Source organism: Zootoca vivipara, chromosome 2 (genome assembly GCF_965207765.1).
Source record: "Zootoca vivipara chromosome 2, rZooViv2.hap1.1, whole genome shotgun sequence".
In the NCBI taxonomy this organism is placed as follows: domain Eukaryota; kingdom Metazoa; phylum Chordata; class Lepidosauria; order Squamata; family Lacertidae; genus Zootoca; species Zootoca vivipara.
In genome coordinates, this window is record NC_142584.1 from 96,628,991 (window position 1) to 96,649,668 (window position 20,678).

Sequence of the window (20,678 nt, forward strand, 5' to 3'; positions counted from 1 at the left end):
AGGTCGGTGGTTTGAATCCCTGCAACGGGGTGAGCTCCCGTTGCTCGGTCCCAGCTCCTGCTAACCTAGCAGTTCGAAAACATGTCAAAGTGCAAGTAGGTAAATAGGTACCACTCCGGCGGGAAGGTAAACGGCGTTTCCGTGTGCTGCTCTGGTTCGCTAGAAGCGGCTTTGTCATGCTGGCCACATGACCTGGAAGCTGTACGGCGGCTCCCTCAGCCAATAATGCGAGATGAGCGCCGCAACCCCAGAGTCAGTCATGACTGGACCTAATGGTCAGGGGCCCCTTTACCTTTACTTGGCTACAGGCACCAGGTATCTCAGAAGGGTGTGCTCCTTTATTTCACCCATGTGCCAAGTTTGGAGAGTAAGAGTGAATAACTGTGCTTGGAGGATGCTTTGCACCTCCTGGATCACTGAAGCCCCAGCCCGCATCTGTTTTGTAAGCACAGACCTTTTGCTTTAGACTGGGCTTTTAGCTGGGTGGCGTTTTAGTGTTTAGAGGATCAGACATGCCAGAAATCCAAATACGCAAATGCCAATCTTTTCTTCTATTATTCATTTCTCGTGATTTAAAGAGGTTAGACACCTTAAAAGTGTGCTGTCCTTGTTAGCGTTCATTTAAGGAAAGAATGCACAGGACATGCTTTGGAAGTGGAAACACATCTGTTAGGTCAAATAGGAACCAGATGCTTAAAAAAAGAGATACACACTGGTAAGTGGAAGCCAATCAATGCAAGGGGGAAACCTCAAGCGTGCCTTCAGACATCCCGGATTGCAGGATGGGTCAATGTTTGACCCACAGCTGGGAAAGAACTCAAGGGGTAAGAATCTGCTTACAGATAGTACGTTTTGTGGAAACCAATCTATCCACTTCCTGTTGGAACTATACCTGCCACTACAATAACTAAATAAAAAAAATCCTTCAGTAGCACCTTAAAGACCAACTAAGTTTTTATTTTGGTATGAGCTTTCGTGTGCATGCACACTTCATCAGATACCAGTGTGCATGCACACGAAAGCTCATACCAAAATAAAAACTTAGTTGGTCTTTAAGGTGCTATTGAAGGAATTTTTTTATTTTGTTTCGACTCAGACCAACACGGCTACCTACACGGCTAACTACAATACCTACTAGCTCTCTCTGTATCTCTCCAGACTATTTACAGTAGTCCCTGGCATCTTTTTTCGTCAGCCATCCAATCCTCTTGTGATAGCACTCTATATCATTAATAAGGGTGTGGGGCAATTGTTGGGATGCCAGATGAGAAGTTGAGGGACAAAAGCCAGTCGGTTGACCTTAGTCCAGCCCTTCTCCCTTAGCCTGCCATGTGTCACAGCCTTGCTGAGAGGATAAAAGGGGTTGGCGAGAACCATGTTTGCTGCCTTGGAGAAAAGGTGGGATATTAATGTATTAAACAATAGTCATTAATAAGAATCATAAGAACAATAATAAGCAAATGTATTGACCACATCACAGCATAAAACCGCTTAGTGGTGCAAATGGTAAAAACAGAGAAACTAATTATTATTATTATTATTATTATTATTATTGGTCTGACCAGTACCTTACAGAGTCTCATAGAAGAGATTTGGGGGGGGGGGTAAATATTTATATCGAAATTTTTCAACACAGAATACAATAAAAGCCAAACTAATCTAAAGAAAAAGAATAAAGAACCACAATAAAAATAAAAATCAAGATATTTTAATGAGGCATCTGAAGGAAGGGGAGGGCAGCATATACAGAGTAGGAATTCTTAGCATAAGAGACATGTATACAATATCATATGGAAATATAATACAGTACACGCAACGCAGAAATATGTGCCATATGAGGAACCACTGCAGTTTCGACTAGGGATTCACAGGGTATCCAAATCTGAGCTGGCAGAAGTGATAGCAGAACCCGTAGGCGTTACAGCTCCTTGATGCTGCCCTTGTTCAATGTCATCTCCAGAGCTGGAGGAATAGCCTCGTGTCCCATTAGCCAAATACCCTCCAGCCCTGTCAACTGGCTCACTGGACAGTGCACCGTGTTGTGGCAGGCTCCAGTCCTTCACATGGCAACTACAGATCAACATGTGTGATCAAAGGACTCCTCTTTGCCCCACTTTCGGTGCCTCTTCCAGCTTGATAGGGCTGGCCCCAGTGACATCCGTCTCCTCACTGTGCTAGACTCCTGGCTGGGGCTGATGGGAGCTGTAGCGGTCCAAAATATCTGTAGGGTATCAGATTGGGGTAGGGTTACCCTAAAGCAGTGGTGAGTAACCAGTGGCCCTCCCGATGTTGTTGCATCACAACTCCCATCATCCATGACCACTGGTTGTGCTCTGGGCAGTTGTTTACCAACAACATCTGGGGAATGAAAGGTTCCTCATCCCTCCTCTGAAGTTACACTCTGTGTCAACCACTGGCTGCAGGTAGGACATGATCCATTGTAACATTAGGTTTTCCCACTTCTGAAATAGCCTAATCATTGACGACAATGTCTATTTATGGACTTTTATATGTGGTTTGTGTTTGGTTAAAACGCTTTTATTATTTGACTGATGACCTGTTTTATTGATCTGGAAAGTGCTTTGTGACCACTCACGGTGAAAAGCGGTCTATAAATTGTTGGAATAGATAGATAGATAGATAGATAGATAGATAGATAGATAGATAGATAGATAGATAGATACGGTAGGTAGATGATAGATAGATAGATAGATAGATAGATAGATAGATAGATAGATAGATAGATAGATAGATAGATTAGATACGGTAGGTAGATGATAGATAGATAGATGATGATAGATAGATAGATAGATAGATGATAGATAGATGATAGATAGATAGATAGATAGATAGATAGATAGATAGATAGATAGACAGACAGACAAAAGCTTTTGGATTCTTAACAGGAAAAGACACGTAATATACAGATGGTCTTCTGTTTCCTTTCCCTTGGAATCCCAAGCCACAAGTTTGACTGGATTTGGCAAAGGCATTGAGTCTCCCACACCTGGGGAACAACAGCTAAAGCAGAAGAAAAAAGAAAAGCTGGGATTCCATCCAAATGGGATTGCCACTCTCCCAGCTGCTTGAACTCACCTGTCTCAGACTATGAAATCAATAGCTTTAGGGGTCTGAACTTTTTCATACGCATAACTGGTGTGCTCATTTATTTCAACCGCTGTTTGTTTTATCCCTTTTTTATTTGAAGGGGGAGGGGGACCATACCAAGAAAATAACCAGCACTCTCAATATTTCCTAGGGGGAAAAAATACTTTAAGGACCTGGAAGCAGCAAATTAAACGTCTCCTGCCCTTGGGCCTTAGACTAATGACAAACTTGGATTTTTGTGAGTTTGATTTTTTTTTTCCATGTTGAAAGTCATCCTTTCAACTAGAGTCTTTTTACTCCTTAAAAAGAAAGAAAGAAAGAAATGTTATCTGTGAAAACTCTGTGGGTTGTAGCCAACTAAACTTCTACTTCAGAGTAGACTCATTGAAATTAATGAACCTATGATAGGCCACATTCACAGCATACCACTTTAAACAGTCATCGCTCCCCTACCAAATGAGCTGTGGTTTGTTAAGGGTGCTGAGAGTTGTTAAGAGACCGTCTGCAAACCACCCTCGCAGAGCCTCAGCAATATTAGCAACCCCAGAGGGTTTCCTGCTGATATTTCTTGCTAAATGTTTAAGCATGGTGCAGATGACACACACACACACACACACATCCCTGCGCGCGCATGCGCTTCTGCAATTCAGCTTCAGGGGGACCCACCCTATTTGGCGGGAGGGGATGTAAATTTTAATTGTGTAAATTTATAAAGTGTTTTTAATGCTGTATTTTAAATGGTTGCCACCCTCCCTGGTACCTTAGGGTGAAGGGTGTGTAATAAATAATAATATTGTTCCCAATTTCCTGATTTTTTTGAAAGGGCTCAGAGCCTGAAGGAGCGCACGGACCCTCCAAATGTCCTTATTTTCCAGGGACAGTCCTGAATTTACAGAAGCCACCCCAGTTTCTGATCTGATCCCAGAATGTTCTGTTTTTCCTTAGGCCAGCGGTCCCCAAACTAAGGCCCAGGGGCCGGATGCAGCCCAATCACCTTCTAAATCCGGCCCGTGGACGGTCCAGGAATCAGCATGTTTTTACATGAGTAGAATGTGTCCTTTTATTTAAAATGCATCTCTGGATTATTTGTGGGGCATAGGAATTCGTTCATCCCCCCCCCAAAAAAAAAAATAGTCTGGCCCCCCACAAGGTCTGAGGGACAGTGGACTGGCCCCCTGCTGAAAAAGTTTGCTGACCCCTGCCTTAGGCTATCCCTATTTTCATCAAAGAAACGTTGGAGGGTATGGAGTTCTGCGTCCCCTGAGCCAGGGAGATAATAAGTAACTATATAACCTTTAGAAGACATCTGAAGGCAGCCCTGTATAAGGAAGCTTTTAAAAAATTGTTTAATGTTTTATTATGCTTTTACATATGTTGGAAGCCACCCAGAGTGGCTGGGGCAACACAGTCAGATTGGCGGGGTATAAATAATAAAATTATTATTATTATTATTATTATTATTATTATGGAATAGGTAAAGGTAAAGGGACCCCTGACCATTAGGTCCAGTCGTGACCGACTCTGGGGTTGCACACTCATCTCACATTATTGGCCGAGGGAGCCGGCGTATAGCTTCCAGGTCATGTGGCCAACATGACAAAGCCGCTTCTGGCAAACCAGAGCAGCACATGGAAACGCTGTTTACCTTCCCGCTGTAGCGGTTCCTATTTATCTACTTGCATTTTGACGTGCTTTTGAACTGCTAGGTTGGCAGGAGCTGGGACCAAGCAACGGGAGCTCACCCCCGTCACAGGGATTCGAACTGCCGACCTTCTGATCAGCAAGCCCTAGGCTCAGTGGTTTAACCCACAGAGCCACCTGGGTCCCTTATTTATTATTATGGAATAGGGTGTCCCTATTTTCATCAGAGAGGGTACGAGCACATCACTTGAATAGCTTGCATAGAGTACCCAAAATCCAGTCTGACACCACAGTTTGCTGAAAATCCTTGAGAAGAAAGAAGAATATAGCATTAATCCCCACCCCACCCCACCTCCCGCTTAGTTGGTCAGTATGACTACAGGAGATATCACACTGTGGCAGTTTATGCGCTGAAGCCGTCGGAAGGGAAGCTTTCATCTACAGAAATATAATCCAAGCCAACCCTTAAAACAGGCTCACGTACCTGTTTCAATCAGGAAGCAGCAACATACTCCTTAATACTTGGCAAGGCTTTCAAAAATGTTCCCAGAAATTGTTTGGCACTTTGGCTGCAGTGCAAAAGGGAACAGGCTTAACGTCGCCACTTAAAAAATAAAATAAAATCACGTGCGTTAAGCCTATTAATTGCACCAGAAACAAGACAGAGTCGTGGAAATATTCTGTGGCTAGACAAAGAGGCTTCTTGAACACAGAGCTTTGACGGTTTGTATCACTCCACCCTCACTACAGTTTGTTGGTTTTGGGGGGGTGGGGAGCCCTGGACAAGTTGCCCTCAGTGGACACCACTTTGCAGCACCTTAGACACCCACCCACAGGTTGCTGGCACCACAGGGCCTGTAACAATGATGTAGAATGGAGCGTGAGAAGCGGGGGCACCAAATTTTAGTGTCACACAGGGTACCACTGAAATTTTAGAGCCCAAAGTCTGCTGCAGACCGGAAGGCTACAGCTAGAGGGCCAAAAGGAGCTAGTGCGGGTGCTGCTCTTCAACATCTGCCGCCCGAGGCAATCAGCTCATTCTGCCTAATGATAGGGCTGGTCCCAGTTTGCACCCCTAGCTCTTGGGGCTTGGGCAAAGCATTCCCTTCCTCCACTTGGATTGGGCTCTTTGGCAGTGGCAATTAAAAGCTACTATGCCGCCTCTAGCCCTTATGCCATGATTCTGCATCCAATCGCAGCTGCTTCGCCACTCTTTGGTGTGGATGTGAAGGACGGCAGGAACACTCGAGTTACATTTTCCACGCAGGTGGAGGGGAGAACATGGGCTAAGCAGCTGCTGGTTTGATGCTGCAAGCAATTGGATGGGGAATCGGTTGTTCCAAGGCTCTCACGTCCATCCATTCCTCCACACCAGGGAGCCAAACAGCCCAGGTGCAGTGTGTGGGAAGAAGCAATTGTGTGTTTTCCCCACAAAGGAAACAGGACGGGCAGCAACTCAGAAGGCGAGGGAGGAGGAAATAAAGTTACATGCAAATACTTAAGCTATGTATGTGCATGTGTGTGTGTGTGTATGCATTTCGGGGGAGGGGTTAACCCTGTCTCATCAAAAATATTTTTATTCTTAAAAAAGCTTCACTAGAAGACTAACTGCCTGGTGGGTGTGGTTGAGGAGGTGCTCTATGAGCAGAAAAGGCTGTGTCTCACGTAACACCCAGCTTCACAGGAGAGCCATCTAGGAGGGTGCTGAGGGGCCCTCAATATTTTCAAGATAGGGCCTGGCCCCCCAAAATTCTGCAGCGGTCTCCAAAAGGATGTTCCAGGATGAAGCAGCTTGGCCCTGCCATGTCCTTTTGAGGATCTCCAGGGATGAAGCAGGGTGAAGTGTCTTCGCCTCACACGTCCCTTTCACAAGGTAAGGAAGTTGGCAGTGGGTGGATGGGCGATGGCAGACCAAGTCAGCCTGGCCGGACTGGGGGGAGATGTCACACGTGACATCATGAACGCACAAAGCCCCCCCCCTTTTGGGTGCAACTCGGCGCACCTGCAGCTGCATGTCTCGAGAAAGCGGGCAGCAGAACCACTCTGAACCCAAATATAAGGCTGGGAGGGTAGTTCATTTAAAGAACATATAACATTCAGGTTATGATTTTGAGGGCTGTTCCTGATAGTCCAGTTTCCTGGCTTGGTGTGCATTCATTTTATGCATTTATTATAACCTTTATATCCCATCGTTCCTCCAAGGAGCTCAAGGTAGCGTACATGGTTATTCCCCTTCCTCATTTTATCATCACAACAACCCTATGAGGTGGGTTAGGCTGAGAGATGGTGACTGGCCCAAGGTCACCCGTGAGTTTCATGGCTGCGTGGGGATCTGAGCCCTGCTCTCCAAGGTCCTGGCCCATCATCACTGCCTCCCAACAGAAAACTGTAGTGTAGCTTACAAAGAACATAATCATGAACCAGTGCTACTCCAACCCCTACGCAGAGCATAAGACACATTTTGAGCCTCCAAGCTGCTGTTGCCCTCTGCCATGATTTGCATTAATGGGATTTAATAGGACTCCACTGAGGTATTCAGCAGGTGTCTTGAACCTCTCTGGATTAGGCATGGCACCGAGTAATTAAACAGCTAAATTAATTTTTTAACAGGAGACTCAATCAATAGAAACGATACAACAACTGCTTAAGAAGCAAAGCAGCAGCCCAATAGATTCACTTAATGCACCACTGATGCTAGAGGACTGTATCAGCCGGTTATTTATCTTTGCCTCATGTTCTGTTGGAGGCAGTTCACTTTCGATTTGGCACAGAGCAATCACAAAATGCGATGCACAATGGGGAGAGCAATCTTCCTTTGCTCCGTGCCACTAATATTTTCCACGAATCTCAATCAGCTGTTTCGGTGAGGATTGGAATTTCGATTGTGGCAGAAAAGGCTCCATATAACATTGCCCTACTGCGGAGATAGGGAAACTTTGGCCCTCCATACGTTGCTGGCTACCCATGCACCCTAAAATGTGACCATTGGTCATGTTAGCTGGGGCTGGTGGGAGTTGGCACCCAACATCTATAGGTCTACACATGTTCCCCATCCCTGCCCTACTCTGAGATCTGGGTATTTAATGTTATTCACTTATTTTCCCCAACCCAACGGGGTCTAAAAGTAAGTAAAGTGGTATGTAGCAGAATCATTATAAGAACCGAGCTTACTCCCTCCTTGATTCTTGTAATCTTGTCTACCTGAAGGAACGTCTTCACCTCCAACATTCAGCCTGGACACAGAGGTCCAGCTCTGAGGGCCTTCTGGCAGTTCCCTCATTGCAAGAAGTGAAGTTGTAGGGAACCAGACAGAAGGCCTTCTTGGTAGTGGTGCCTGCCCAGTGGAGCGCCCTCCTGTCAGATGTCAACAATCATATGACTTTTTGCAGACATTTGATGTTTAGTGTTTTCATAGAATCATAGAATCATAGAGTTGGAAGAGACCACAAGGGCCATCCAGTCCAACCCCCTGCCAAGCAGGAAACACCATCAAAGCATTCCTGACATATGCCTGTCAAGCCTCCAAAGAAGGAGACTCCACCACACTCCTTGGCAGCAAATTCCACTGTCGAACAGCTCTTACTGTCAGGAAGTTCTTCCTAATGTTTAGGTGGAATCTTCTTTCTTGTAGTTTGAATCCACTGCTCTGTGTCCACTTCTCTGGTGCAGCAGAAAACAACATTTCACCCTCCTCTATATGGCATCCTTTAATATATTTGAACATGGCTATCATATCACCCCTTAACCTTCTCTTCTCCAGGCTAAACATACCCAGCTCCCTAAGCCGTTCCTCATAAGGCATTGTTTCCAAGCCTTTGACCATTTTGGTTGCCCTCCTCTGGACACGTTCCAGCTTGTCAGTATCCTTCTTGAACTGTGGTGCCCAGAACTGGACACAGTACTCCAGGTGAGGTCTGACCAGAGCAGAATATAGTGGTACTATTACTTCCCTTGATCTAGATGCTATACTCCTATTGATGCAGCCCAGAATTGCATTGGCTTTTTTAGCTGCTGCATCACACTGTTGACTCATGTCAAGTTTGTGGTCTACCAGGACTCCTAGATCCTTTTCACATGTACTGCTCTCAAGCCAGGTGTCTCCCATCCTGTATTTGTGCCTTTCATTTTTTTTGGTCCAAGTGTAGTACTTTACATTTCTCCTTGTTAAAATTCATCTTGTTTGCTTTGGCCCAGTTGTCTAATCTATTAAGGTCATTTTGAAGTGTGATCCTGTCCTCTGGGGTATTAGCCACCCCTCCTAATTTGGTGTCATCTGCAAACTTGCTCAGGATGCCCTCAAGCCCATCATCCAAGTCATTGATAAAGATGTTTTGGTGTTTCCCTTTATACTTGTTGTTGTTGTTGTTGTTGTTGTTGTTGTTGTTGTTGTTGTTGTTGTTTTGTCTTTCATACATTTGATATCGTTGCTTGTTGGTTGCAAAAGGTTCAGGAACATTGTCTGAGGGCGAGTTCACCTGATAAAACTGTGCCATGTTTCAAGACATCAGTCTTGGATGTTCAGAGATATTCTGCTCCTGAAAATGGATGTTCCATATAGCCATAGTGGACTTCGGTAGACCGACTCTGCATGTATGTCTCTAATCCTTAAAAAAAAATTTTTAAGAAAAACCTCCCAAAGTTAGTGGCCTTTGCCCCATAAGTTAAGCCTGCATTCTGTGAAATATGCTTCATTTTTTTCCATTCTGAACATAATTCCATTTTTACAGCAAGATATCCTGAACTTTCTCCTAGGGACAGTCTTTTCACAAACACTCAAATGCTTCCTCTGAGGAACAGTATAAGAATGTATGGTCTCACTCTGTCTCTGAAGCCTGCTCAATTCTGTCCTTCTCCTTGGAGAATTTCACCTTTTTTTACTGGGAAGAAGCACCCTTAATTCGACAGGTAGCAGGTGCTCTAAATCAGTTCTAAATTCCGTCTTTCACGTTTGACCTGTCATTCATGGCTGTGTCTAATGCATTCCTCATGAGCTAGGATGTTCAGAGCTTCCATCCCAGCCCAGAGGTGAAAGCAATTAAACTGACACTAACTATAAACCTTGAAGTATAATTATACCTGAGCTGTGCAAACGATGTCTTCATAAAACACCTAGCGGCTGGAGTGACTAACGTTTTACCACCAACTAGCACCTTTTCCGCTAGCCACGGGGCGGAAAAAGGAAATACAAACCCACAAGTAACAAATCTGAAATTAACTAGCAAAATCTGTATCTTTCTTCGGAGCTTTATGGCGGTTTTCTCTGCAAGATAAGCAAAGAGACCGCAACCCTTGGGGGGAAAAAAAAAAAGCAAACATCAAATTTAACAAGTGTATACTTCCACACCAGTGCAACACAAACTGCTTACTAGCTCCTAATCGTTTCTTGGATGGGAGAAGAGCAATGTTGTGTTGTGGCAGGCCATATTTACTGCCTTGAAATGGCTGGAGATTCCTCTTCAGTTATTCTGTCAGGTCGGAACATGCTTCACTTTGACTTGCTTGAACATCTGTAGCTGCAGGATACAGTACAACCGCAGGTTAAGTGTCCATGGCAGAGGTAATTGTGCTCTCTGCTTGTGTCTTGTTCTGGATAACTCAAGGCAGTTAACTCGGGGCTGGTTGAGCAAGGATTTCAACCTAATAATAATAATAATAATAATAATAATTTTATTATTTATACTCCGCCCATCTGGCTGGGTTTCCCCAGCCACTCTAGGCAGCCTCCAGCACATATAAAAACATAATAAAACGTAAAACATTAAAAACATCCCGATATAGGGCTGCCTTCAGATGTCGTCTAAAAGTTGTGCACAGTGGCACCTCAGTTTATGAACTTAATCCGTTCCAGAAGTCTGTTCTTCAACCAAAACCCTGCCGTCGGTGCCCTTCCACCGTTCGGATTCCGTTCTTAGACCGAGGTAAAGTTCGCAAACCAGGACACTACTTCCGGTTTTGCCGAATTCATAAACCGAATCGTTTGTAAACAGGGCTGTTCTTAAACCGAGGTACCACTGTAGTTCTTTATCCCAAGTCTCCCTGGTCCCAGTGCAGCTCTCTAGCCATTGCACCAAATTGGTTCTTTTCATGCAATCAGAGAGAGCTATCATAAACTGCCGGGCTAGCCAATGTGGCACCCCCTAGGTGTTGCCAGGCTACAACTCCCATCATCCCTGTCCATTGGCATGATGCCGAGCCTGGAGTCCAACAACCACAGAATGTTGCCCCCCCCCTTTTTTTTTTAATTTTTAAAAGCCATCTTTATTTCAATCCTTTAAAATGCAATACATCGAAAAAACACAACAAAAAATAATAACACAACAAAATAACAACACAACAAAACATAATAATAATCCTAAATAATAGTAATAATATCAAACTTCACAATTATACATCTAATAATAAAACATAATTGGAGTCACAGATACTGAAAGAAGAAGTGAGCCATGCTAAGCCTTTCCTGGCTAAGTCACGTCCTTACATAAAAAGTGACTAGCATGTTGACAAAGATGCAATGTAGTTTCAAGACACGGTAAGCTCTATTTGTTAACGTCATGGGCACAGATTTGTGCATCTTTGATCAAACCTGACATCGAGATATAGGCTCCAACCCCATACCCTCTTACCTGAACTCATTGAGACTGAAGTATAGAACATAAGAAGAGGCTGCTGGATCAAGCCAGTGGCCCATAGAATCATAGAATCATAGAGTTGGAAGAGACCACAAGGGCCATCCAGTCCAACCCCCTGCCAAGCAGGAAACGCCATCAAAGCATTCCTGACATATGCCTGTCAAACCTCTGCTTAAAGACCTCCAAAGAAGGAGACTCCACCACACTCCTTGGTAGCAAATTCCACTGCCGAACAGCTCTTACTGTCAGGAAGTTCTTCCTAATGTTTAGGTGGAATCTTCTTTCTTGAAGTTTGAATCCATTGCTCCGTGTCCGCTTCTCTGGAGCAGCAGAAAACAATCTTTCTCCCTCCTCCATATGACATCCTTTCATATATTTGAACATGGCTATCATATCACCCCTTAACCTTCTCTTCTCCAGGCTAAACATACCCAGCTCCCTAAGCCGTTCCTCATAAGGCATCGTTTCCAGGCCTTTGACCATTTTGGTTGCCCTCTTCTGGACACGTTCCAGCTTGTCAGTATCCTTCTTGAACTGTGGTGCCCAGAACTGGACACAGTACTCCAGGTGAGGTCTGACCAGAGCAGAATACAGTGGTACTATTACTTCCCTTGATCTAGATGCTATACTCCTATTGATGCAGCCCAGAATTGCATTGGCTTTTTTAGCTGCTGCATCACACTGCTGACTCATGTTAAGTTTGTGGTCTACCAAGACTCCTAGATCCTTTTCACATGTACCATCTAGTCCAGCATCCTGTTCTCTCAGTAAGAAACCAGATCCCTGTGGGAAACTTTGCCCACCTGTGATTCCCAGCAACTGGTACCCAGAGGCATTCTGCTTCTGACAGTGGAGGCAGAACATATCCCTCGTGGAGTCCTGACGGAGTCCTGTCTGAGGTTGCTCTGTTCATAGACGTAATATTTTTTCCCCACCTGGTTGTGTTTGACCATCAAAGAGATGAATCTGATGGGTTCGCCTTTCCAAGAGTGCAACGAGCAATGTATCTATAGCTGAATTGTCCTAATTTCTCCATTGCTTAGCTAACCTTTTAGGATCCAGCGGCACATTGGGAAAGCTGTGAAACTATTCCTGACACCACAAAATGCCTATTTCACCAGTGCAGTGGGGTGGTAGGCCTCCCCAGCTAGAAAAATAGCTTAAAACTTATAGGGAAAAACAGGAAAAGCCAGAGAACAGTTCCCCAAAACCCTCGGTTTAAATATAGGAAATTAAATTGAGAAGCACAGACGGTGTGGGAAGGCACCAAGCGGGTGTTGAAGGTTCCCATAAGAGTCACATTGAGAGGACCCAAGCATTAGTACATACCAGCAAATATAGGCTGAGCAAAACATTCTTGGCAACAAGCATCTCAAATCAAAAGGCGCTTGTTTTTGGAAACTGCCACCATAGAGGGAGGAAAGTTCCCTTTTCGGAACACTCATGCCAACAATGATACGAAATGAAGGCAGTGTGGCGCTTTAGAGTGTGGCTCTTTAACAGGCATTATATGCCATCTATGAACTGTTTTAATTGCATTTTCCCCAATAAGGGCTGAGCCATTTGAGGGGCGGGGTTGCCTACTTGCTCACCATGGTTCTTAGGGGATTGCATATCCTTTGTCTTTCTCTCATACTATTCTGAGGCCCTCTGAAGTTTCCTCACTCACATCTAACAAACCATTTGTAGTCTTGCGTCCTTGTAGTCCTTGCACGAGTGCTTCAAATGATGTATCAATGATGGCCTACCTTCCTTTTGCATTCCGGGTTTCTTTACCTTCATGCCACTCCTCCCCACAAATTCTGCTCAGAGACAGGCTGCCCCCACTGCCCTGCCCTGAAGTGCTTCAATCTAAAGAGACCTGTCAATTATTATTATTTTTATTTTTTTGAGTTTTATAAATACAAAAAGCAAAAAAGTAAAATAAAAAACATAGAAAACATAGACATACAAAAAATAAACTGCTATTTACACAAACAAGAATCGTACGCACCCCTGTGACTGCCCATCACCACGGCTTCCCTCCATCCCACCTTGACTTCCGTATGTTTTACATTTAATACCAAACATTGCAATCTTGTGGTTTGTTGCATTTTGTTCTCTTTATAACGTGATTTATTAATTGGTTCTATTACACTTTTATATGTCTGTTGTCCTTGTCCATGGAGTTTTCACTTTGCCTACAAAGGTCCGTATAGTTAAAGCTATGGTTTTCCCAGTAGTGATGTATGGAAGTGAGAGCTGGACCATAAAGAAGGCTGATCACCGAAGAATTGATGCTTTTGAATTATGGTGCTGGAGGAGACTCTTGAGAGTCCCATGGACTGCAAGAAGATCAAACCTATCCATTCTGAAGGAAACCAGCCCTGAGTGCTCACTGGAAGGACAGATCGTGAAGCTGAGGCTCCAATACTTTGGCCACCTCATGAGAAGAGAAGAATCCTTGGAAAAGACCCTGATGTTGGGAAAGATTGAGGGCACTAGGAGAAGGGGACGACAGAGGATGAGATGGTTGGTCAGTGTTCTCAAAGCTACGAACATGAGTCTGACCAAACTGCGGGAGGCAGTGGAAGACCTGGCGTGCTCTGGCCCATGGGGTCACGAAGAGTCGGACACGACTAAACAACAACAATTACACTTTACTCCTTTAATCTAAGCATATCAGAATGGGGTTTTTTTGGAACAGTATTTATCCATATGTTTGACTGCATTCTTATATAGGCAGTTAGCTTTGCCATTTTCATAAATTCACTTATTTTATATAGCCAGTCAGATTTTGTAGGTATTCTCTCGCTCTTCCATTTGCTGGCAAATATAATCCTGGTGGCTTCTGTGGCATATAGGAAGATTCCTTTCTTATTCTGAGGTATGTCTTTCCCCAACAGGCCTAATAGATATGCCTCTGGTTTCTTTTGTACAGACACTTAGCACTTTTTTAAGTTATTCGTGAATCATACCCCAGTATGCCTTAGATTTTTCGCAGGTCTACCAGGCATGAAATAATGTTCCTTCTTCTTTGCCACATTTCCAGCATAGGTACTGTTTATAAATTTTGGCTAGCTTAGATGGCGTTAGGTACCACCTGAAGAACATTTTCTTAAAATTCTCTTTTATTTCGTAACAAGCAGTGAACATAATGTCGATTCGCCAAAGTTTTTCCCACTGGTCCCAGTAGATCATATGGCCCATGTCTTGGGCCCATCTTCTTCTTGTAGATCCAATTCTAATAGTAAATTATAAACTTTTGACCTGTCAATTGTTAAAGCTCAAAGTATGTGCCGATCATTAAAATATATGTAGCGTCGAGGCACCTCACTCATAACTGATGGGATGCACTGCCTAAGTCACACACATAAAATATGAATTACAGTTTAATTCTCTGTTGGCAAATTGCTCTCCAATTAAAACACACAGAGGTCCAAGTGCAGCAATTAGTATAACGGTAGCATGATAATTATCGCCCGGCAGATTCTGCATGTGGCCTGCAATTATCTTTCATGGCTGTGTTTTCTGAACGGAGCTCAAGCCTATCAAAAGCCTTTGGGTGTTGTGGCTAATCATGCATCACTAAAAGAAAAAAGCGGGAGAATATGTAAAAAGAGAGAGAAATGTATCAACAAAAACCCAATGCACTGATTTCTTAAACGTTGCATATGCAAATTAATATCTACAGCTGTTAAGTTTAGAAACAAATACCATAGTAAAATAAAAATACAGTTAGGAATCGTGTTAATTTGGTTCTTGGAAAACCCCAAATTCCCACTCACCATAAACTATACTAGGTGACTGTATTCCAGACACTCTCAGCCTAAGACCTTACCACCTGCTTTCTGGGAAATGTAGTTTGTTAAGCGTGCTTGGAATTGTAGTTTTGTGGGGGGATAAACAACAGCTCCCAGGATTTTTTGTAGGGAGAAGCCACATGCTTTAAATGTGTGGTGGGTGTGCTTTAAAATTACGGTGCCTAATGGTTAGGGTCTGAGATGGAGAAGCTTAAATGCAAGGAACAATTGACTGATCTTGATATAGCGTGGAGTCAAGGAAGAGTCTTAAACAGAAAATGCAAGGGGATCATAGCTCTAAAAGGCTATTTTATTTGATGTTTTTACAACATTTAAAAAATGTCCTGAGAGACAAATGATTAGGTAAGGCTGGCAGGCATTAAGCCCCTTTTGAATGAAAAGAACCAACATCTTCTAAAACTAAAAGGAAGCTCGATATTTCGTACATCATATTTCATTTAAAGCTGATTGGACTTGAAATGAAATGAAAGCTTGTTTCTAAAGTTCAGATCTAAAATGCAAAGTTAAAATTCGCTTAAGAAATCAGGAAACATTAGTTTTCAGAGACATATATGCTTTTAGAAAGCTGTAAAGCTTCCTTGTCGTCGTCCCGCCCCCCCGCCCCCCGGTGCTGTTATAGCATTTGGGTGTGATGTGGAGCATTGACAGCGCAAAAATGAAGTTTTCAGATTTAGACATCTTTATAGGAATTACATTTGGCACGCCAAAGTCCTTGGACCTGTGCCAACTTCATTCCATTGATTTCCGTGGCACTAAAGCAGCTAAAATCCAAGTAATTTGTTTTAAGTGGTTTCTCGGTAAGTCTGCCAATGCAATGCATTGATGCAATAAGCATCTCTCTCTCTCTTTTTGTCATGTGTCATGGGAACAGAATCCAGACATTCAGGGATAAAAAGAGGAAGATCTACAACCTGAGCAATCTTCTGAGACTAGGCTAAAGAAATAATCCTTTGTTGCCCAGCTGGAGTTAGAATACTCTGAAGGTGATCTTGGGGCACCAGGAATTATGGGAGTTGTAGTCCAGTAACCTCTGAAAGGCCAAAGGATCTTCATCTGTGGTGTACATGAACCCTTACACAGAAACACGGGGGCTGTTATTTGAGAATGAATAAATAAACATTTGGGGTGTAAAATTAAGAGTGCCTTTGCTTTTAATTTGGAGGAAAAGTATGCCTGAACTGTGAGAGATTGGGGGGAGGAACACAATTCTAATATTTCTACTTAATAGGTTCGTGTGTTGAGTGGTACCTCATTTTGCAATCTTTTACAGAATTATAGAACCGCACAGTTGGAAGGGACCCTGGGGTTCATTTGGTCCAACTCACTGCAACGCAGGAATCTCAGCTAAAGCATCCATGACAGATGGCCATCCAACATCTGCTTGAAAACCTCCAAGGAAGGAGAGTCCACCACCTCCTGAGGGAGTCCGTTCCACTGTCAAACAGCTCTTACCTCCAGAAAGTTCTTCCTGCTTCCTTCTTCTTCTTGAACCAACTGGGTCCATAAGTTCAGATCCTACCCCTTGGAACAGAAAATGAGGTTGCTCCATCCTCCATGTGACAGCCTGAGATGGCTATCATATCTCTTCTCAGTCTCCTCTTTTCTGGGCTAAATATACCCAGCTCCCTCAACCGTTCCTCATAAGGCTTGGTTTCCAGACCCCTAAACATCTTAGTTACTTAGTATTAGGAATGGGGCCGGCCCAAGGTTTTGCTTCCTGAGACACAGGACAGAATGGTGCCTCTTCCTTTCCATTTATAGAAGCTGGCTGGCCTGGCTGTTAATAATAATAATAATAATAATAATAATAATAATAATTATTATTATTATTTATTTATACCCCGCCCATCTGGCTGGGTTTCCCCAGCCACTCTGGGTGGCTTTCAACAGAAAAATAAAACACAATAATCTATTAAACATTAAAAGCCTCCCTGAACAGGGCTGCCTTCAGATGTCTTCTAAAAGTCTGGTAGTTGTTTTCCTCTTTGACATCTGTTGGGAGGGCGTTCCACAGGGCAGGCGCCACCACCGAGAAGGCCCTCTGCCTAGTTCCCTGCAACTTGGCTTCTCGCAATGAGGGAACCGCCAGAAGGCCCTCGGTGCTGGACCTCAGTGTCCGGGCAGAATGATGGAGGTGGATAAGCTGTTGCATCTTACTTCAACCCTGACAACAGGACAGTGTTTTCCTGAGTACCTGAGGCCAGTAGGCTAGCTTAGGGTGTGTGTGGCAGGACTATGGCACACATATCTAGTCTCCAATGGAGGGGAATGGCTTGTGGGCTTAGAAGGAAGAGCAGGGAGGCTGCCACTATCCCTAGCATCTGCTGCCTGAGGCCATTGCCTCACTAACTAATGGTAGGGCCCAAGGATTTATCTATCTCAGTATTGTCTCCAGGGTTTCAGAAAGAATAATTCCCAGCCCTGCCTGGAGATGCTGGGGATTGAACCTTGTGCAAAGCAGATGTCATTATGATACCCGCTGCTTCTTCCTCTTCTTCTGTGGAAAACCTTGTACAAAAGCTACCCACAGAACCAATACCCACATTGCAGCTTGAATCAAAATCTAATGCTCTTTCCACTGGACCTCCCTGGCTTTTTCTGGGAAAAGCCATGTGTGACAGCCAATATATTCCGAGGGCAAAAAAAAAAAGGGGGGGGGAAACACCTCCTTCCTGATCCCAAATAATACGGCCAATGTGAGACCCTGAGTATACACAGGCAAGAACCTGCCAGCCAAGCCCCCCGAGAAAAATGCAGTGTTGGGGGGACAAGCCAAAGCAGCAGAGGCCAAACCATCAGGGAGGACGAGGCAGCCAATTAAATGGTCTTGACGCTGACGGGTTAGGAGCGCAGGTGGTGCAGTGCCTTTCACACGGCGCAAAAGGCAAAAATCCCAGAAAACTCTCTGTTGGTTTTGGCTTGGAAGCATCCTCCACTGTGTGTGTGGCCCGTAGGTAAAACACTAGCACCAAAGACAGATTGCTTGACTGTTTGCCAAGGTCTTGAGATGGAAAAAGAATCACCTGACTTTGCACATATCCAGTATCTGAGCACCAGCTTACTTGCTTAAATCGACACATTTTAAGTTAGAAATGCATGTGTTTCTAACTCTATGCTCCTTGGCTGCTAATTGTCATTTAGCCTCCTACAAACCCCTCCAAATTATCAGCGTCCTCATTTCTATGCTAAAAATAATGGAGGGTAATGTTGTCAGAGTAGCACACTTCCCTAAGTGGGTATGAAGAGTAGACATTACTTAATGTTTGACTGGGTCCCTTGCCAAGACCCTTTTGCCACCCTGACTTTTTTCAGTACAACACTGATTTTTTTTAAAAAACAAAAATACTCTGGGCTCCACCCAATTCATGGCAAACTAACCACTGAAGATGGTTTCAGAGCCAAAATCATAAGAGTGTTATTATTTCACTGAATGGAGCTATTAGGAAATTTGACATATGGGTTTGCAATTTTTAAAAGTTAAAATAAGTTTTTTAAAAGACAGAAGCAGTGTTTGACATTGGTGGTTTTCAACTGATGGCTGGGACTCATCAGCCAAACATGTGTGCTTTAAACTTGGTTGCCAGAATGATGACAATGGCTGCTAGGACAGTGTGATACAAGTAAACGTTTTTTGTTTTTTACAGTATTTATTTTTTATACACAAGTAAATGTTAATGTATGAATGAGTAGGAGAATTCTACTCATTTTCGCTACACATCCTAAGTATGACTTCTGCCCTGAATGCAGGCAGGCTGCTTGAATGCCACTGATGTCTTGATGCAGATTTTGGATACCATGAATCTGGCAGGTGACAGCTGAGCAAGGAAGCTCTGTCACTTTACATGGGAGACATTACTTTTACTGTGCACACATTCAAGACTCAGTGTGCATGAGTACAATCAAAGATAATACTTCTGCTGCATTTCAGAACAGGCAGAAATGCCCCCTCTATATTTTTTTAATTAACAAAATGTACCGTATATACTACCTGATTTAATTGTCAGATGGGCAGCATACAAATGATCAAATTGTAGTGATAGTAGTACTGTAGTACCCTGTTTCTCATATTTTAAGACATACCCATAAAATAAGCCATAGCAGGATTTTTAAGCATTCAAGGAATATAAGCCATACCCCAAAAATAAGACATAGTGATAGGCGCAGCAGCAATGCCGGCCGCGGCAGGAGGAGGAGGAAAAAAATAAGACATCCCTTGAAAATAAGCCATAGTGTGTGTTTTTGAGGAAAAAATAAATATAAGACATGTCTTATAATATGAGAAACACGGTAGTAGTAGTAGTAGTAGCAGCAGCAGCAGCAGCAAAAGCATCTAAGCAGTTAAAATTATCAATTAAAACTGCTAACAAGCAATTAAAAGCATTTTTGGGAAAAATTAATATCATCAGCACCACTAGTAGAAAATAACCTTGTGCTAGGATCATAGCTGCCAAGTTATCCCTTTTTTAAAGGGATTTTCCCTTATGCTGAATAGGCTTCCTCGCGAGAAAAGGGAAAACTTGGCAGCTATGGCTGGGATCTCAATGCTGAAATTCAACAGGTGCAGCCCTTCAAATCAAAGCATATTTGTGCCAGGGAAAGCTGCATGCCTGTTGAATATCTTCTTCACAGGTGGCTGTGAAGGCTACAGATTCTTGTCATTCTAGGTGGTCATCCTAACCCGACCTGGAATTTTCAGCCTTTGAGCTAAAAAGCCAGGCATTTGCCCATACAGTACAGTATATTAAAAACACAGATAAATAACTGTGGATGGGGCTAGCACAAAAGCCAGTAATATGTGGAGCCTGATCTGAGAAGAGAATACAGTGGTACCTCGGATTAAGTACACAATTGGTTCCCGAAGTCTGTACTTAACCTGAAGCGTACTTAACCTGAAGCGAACTTTCCCATTGAAAGTAATGGAAAGTGGATTAATCCGTTCCAGACGGCTCCGCGGAGTACTCAACCTGAAGCGTACTTAACCTGAAGTATGAGTGTAATTGGTTCTGGAAGGCTGTACTTAACCTGAAGTATACTTAACCTGAAGCGAACTTTCCCATTGAAAATAATGGAAAGTGGATTAATCCGTTCCAGACAGGTCCGCAGAGTACTTAAACTGAAAGTACTCAAGCCGAGGCGTACTTAAACCGAGGTATGACTGTATATTGTATAACCTAATTGTAATTTCACTGGGAATCTCTGTGGGCAAAAGGTTGCAGCCTGCGCATAAGTGCTTGTCAGGATCAGATGTGCAGTGGGAAATGAAAAGGAAGCTTTATCCCTCCAGATGGTGCTTAAGGCTGATCTGATGCCCATTGTTTGCATCCATTGCATGAATATTCTCAGGCACAGAGCCCAACACATATTGGAAAACACAAGGGGGGGGGGAGTAGTCTTCTCTCTAAATGGTACATAGGGATAACCCAGACCTCAATGAGTACAACTCATTTGTGTTCTGACTGACCAGTGATGGAGTGTTGAGAATGCCCTCTCTATAGCA